We start from the raw sequence: 4,089 nt of genomic DNA on the forward strand, positions 1-4,089 counted from the left end.
ACCTTTGTTTGGAATGGGTACAAATATGGATCTCTTCCAGTCAGTTGGCCAGGTAGCTGTCTTCCAAATCTCTTGGCTTAACCAACTAAAAAGTAGTATCATGATAAACGGAGAAAAGATTGAAGTTGTCAAAGATTTCATTTTACTTGGATCCACAATCAATGTCATGGAAGCAGCAGTTAGGAATTCAAAGGACATACTGCACTAGGCAAATCTGCTGCAAAAGTCCTCTTTAGAGTACTAAAGAGCTAAGATGTCACCAGGAAGGCTAAGGTGTGCCTGACCCAAGCCATTGTCTTTTTAATAAATGGTCTCATATGCATGTGAAAGCAGGACAATGAATAAGGAAGATCCAAGAAGAACTGATGCCTTTGAAATATGGTGTTGGCTAAGAATACTGAATGTACCATGGACTGTCAGAAGAATGAACAAATCTTTCTTGGAAGAAGTGCAACTGGAATGGCCAGAATTCATCACTTGTACTTTGGTCATATTGTCGGGAGGGACCAGTCCCCGGAGGATAGCATGCTTACTAAAGTAGAGGGTCAGTGAAAAAGGAGAAGAACCTCAAGGACATGGATTGACATAGTGATTACAACAAAAAGCTTAAGGATAGTAATGATTATGAGGACGGCACAGGAGCGGGCAGTGTTTCATTCTGTCACTGTGAGTATATAGGGTAACCGTGAATCAAAACCCTCTGGACTGTACCTAATGACAACGTACCAGAACTGAATGCTGTCTGGATACCACTGCCAACTGCTCTGAAAGGCATCACATCAGAAAGCCCTGCACAGAGTGGGAGAAAATGTAGAAAACTCAAAATCAGAAAAAAGTAATCTTACTGGTTAGATAAGCTCTGGTGGTGCAGTGGTTAAGGCATTTGGCTGCTAACCGAGAGGTCGGTGGTTCAAACTAACCAGCTGCTCTGTGGAAAAAGATGAGGCAGTCTGTTTCTGTAAAGATGTATAGTTTTGGATAGCCAATGCGGGTCACTATAAGCCAGAATTAACTCGATGGCAATGAGTTTGATTTTGGAGTTTATTGGTCAGAGACTGGTGGAACTTTGAGATTATGGCATCCTTTGGACCTAGAATTGAATTCATCCTGTAGCTCAATTTTCAGCCAAATAATAGACTGGTCTACAAGATGAACAATAACAGTAGGGAGGTCCACACTCCTTAGACCAGCCAACCATTTAAGATCAAAAGGGCAGCATTTGCCTAAGGACAAAGTTTGGAAGACAGGAAAAGATAGGAAAGGAGGAATGGAAATGAGAAACACAGGGAGGAAGTCAGATGAGTGCTGTTACACTGAGGGGATTCAACCAATGACATGAAACAATGTGTATGAATTCTTGAAGGGAAAACTGGTTTGCTCTGTCAACTTTCCCTCAAATCATAAAAAGTTGAAAAATAAAAGGCACCTTCTAGGGACAGAAAATAATTTCTTGCCCCATTTCACACCTCTACCCCCACTGCATCCCAGGACAAGGGCAGGGATGACCCAGAATCCACTGTGACAAGTCACTGCCCTCCAGTTTAAAAGCAGTTGTGATGGACGTCATCTCCTGACGCAAAAAATAAGACGCACAAGGCTTACAGACAGAGTTTTGCAATCCTCATCTGTGTGCTTTCATGAAATTTTACAGCAGGTTACAGAGGCGCCAATCAATACATCACAACTTAATCAAAAGTAACAACTCCCCACTCACGTGGCTCCGGGTCTCCCTCAGTCACTCTTGGGTTTTTGTGTCTGCTTCCCCCTCGATTTCGGCACATCCCCCGGCCCGTCCTGCAGTGCCTCCCCTTCTCCCTCATCCGCCTCCACCTGTTCACCCCCCAACCTCGTCTCACCCCCTGTTGCTCTTCCCCCAACTTCTGATTGTCCCCATCTCCGTGCAGCTCCGCTCCTCTTCCTCCATTGGTTGCCCTGTCCTCACTCTCCACGCGCCCAGCTCCAAGTTCCCTCCCTCGGACCTGTGTCACCCTTGCGCCCCTTCTGTCCCTGCACCCAGTCGCTCTGTTGGCCATGCCTCCACGCGTGGCGCCCCCATTTCTACTAAGCACCTCCCCATTTGGCTCCTCGTCACTCATCAAAGATCCCCCCCTTTCTCCCCGTTCTCTCTCCTCCCGGCTGCTCTGGCTTCGTTCCCGCGCCGTCTCTGCGCAGGCCTCCAGTCGGCGTGGGGCCCGCGCTCCCTCCGCCGTCTTTGCTCCGCTCGTGTTTCTAGTTCTCCCGCAGCTGCTCGGTCTCCGACCCCTCGTCCGCAGGGAGGGTCTGTGCAACGGGGTGGGACCGGGAACCGAAGGACGCGGGCCGTCACCGGGCGGACCCGGCTCCCCTCTCCCTGCGAAGGGGAGGCCGGAGAGTGGCAGACCCCGGGCTGAGGACGACGTTTCGGGAGAGAGGTGGCGTCTCCGGGACTCAGGAGAGGACGCGGGACCCGGCGGCAGGCTGGGACTGCAGGGGCGGGACGCCGCGAGCCCACCCTCCAGCACGGACCTGACGCGGCGCAGGGCGGCCTGGGTCAGGGGTTACAGGCAGGAAAACAAGCCAGTAGGCGGCGTCCGCGCGGCCCGAGCGCAGAAAGGCCCGGGGGGACCCGCCTCCCCGCGATTGCACGCCGAAACGGACGCGGGGCCCCGGCCGGCGGAAGGCCGACACGACTCACGGCCGCGCCGGATTTGCGGAGATGGGGAAGGCAGGTGCGGGGGCTTTAATGACTGGAGAGACCCCCCCAGGCCTGCGTGTGGAGGACGGATTCCGCCAAGAGCAGGTTTAAAGAAAGAAATTTACCTCAGGGTGACCTTGGCTCTGCACAAGCTGCTTCCGCGTCCGCAGCAAACTGCGCAGGCGCGCGGCGTGGACCGCGGGCGACGTGGGGGCAGGGCCAACGGGCATGGGACGGAATGAGACAGGGGACCCGACCTGGGCCAGGGTTGGGGGCGGGGCGGCGGGCCCTGGGGCTCCTTCTCAGCGGGAGGTACCCCTCAGTGGGTTTCTCTTAGCAGCCTCGTATACAACACTCTGAAGACTGCCTCATCCTCAACTCTCCTTGCTGTGTTTGAGCCCATTGTTGCAGCCACTGTGTCAAACCATCTCCTTGAGGGCCTTTGGCTTTGCTGACCCCCTAGTTTACCAACCATGCTGTCCTTCTGCAGGGACTGGTCCCTCCTGATAACATTTCCGAAGTGCGGGAGAGGAAGTCTCGCCATCCTAGCTTTTAATGTACTTCTTCCAAGGCAAATTTGTTCCTTCTTCTAGCTGTTCTTGTTATTAGGTGCTGTGGAGTTGGCTCCAACTCATAGCCATACTATGTACAACAGAACGAAATACTGCCACGTCCTGTGGCAGCCTCACAGTCCTTCCTAGACCTGAGCCTGTGTTGCAGCCACTCTGTTAGGTACTTGAGGGTCATCCCCTTTTGTGTTGACCCTTCACTTTACCAAGCATGGTATCTTTCTCCAGGGAATGGTCCCTTCTGACAGTTTGACCAAAGGTCAGACAAAGTCTGGCCATTCTTGCTTCCAAGGAGCATTCCGGCTGCACTTCATGCAGGACAGATGTTAGTTCTTCTGGCACTGTATGGTACTTTCAGTATTTTTCGCCCACACCACAACTCAAAAGCACCAACTTTTCTTTGGTTTTGTTTATTTGTTGTCCAGATCTCACTTGCATATGAGGCAATTGAAAATACTATGGCTTGGGTTAGGCACACCTCAATATTCCTTGCCAACTCATAATTAAAATGCATTAATTCTTGGGTCTTCCCAGGGCGTCCCTTTTGCAGGCTGGTAAACCTCTAAATCTCATTCATGTCCTGTGGAGAAAGGTTGCTGTCTGCCTGTTTTAACCCAGTGTATCTGAGAGTTTAAGGTACAACCTTAGAATGACGTTGGGCACTTAAATGTTCCAGCGGTGATGCTTTCCTCTTAAGTTGAAAATGGTTTATGTTGAAACTATTATTTCAGAAGTGTCACCCTCCTCTAGAAGTGTCACCCACTGTGGTCTGGGCCCTCCACAACCCCATAGTAAAGCCACTGATAGAAGATATATGCACTCATTTTCACCTAAAGAATCACTAAT

Source organism: Orycteropus afer, unplaced genomic scaffold (genome assembly GCF_000298275.1).
Source record: "Orycteropus afer afer isolate SDZICR_OR568_19922 unplaced genomic scaffold, OryAfe1.0 scaffold00689, whole genome shotgun sequence".
Classification (NCBI taxonomy): Eukaryota; Metazoa; Chordata; class Mammalia; order Tubulidentata; family Orycteropodidae; genus Orycteropus; species Orycteropus afer.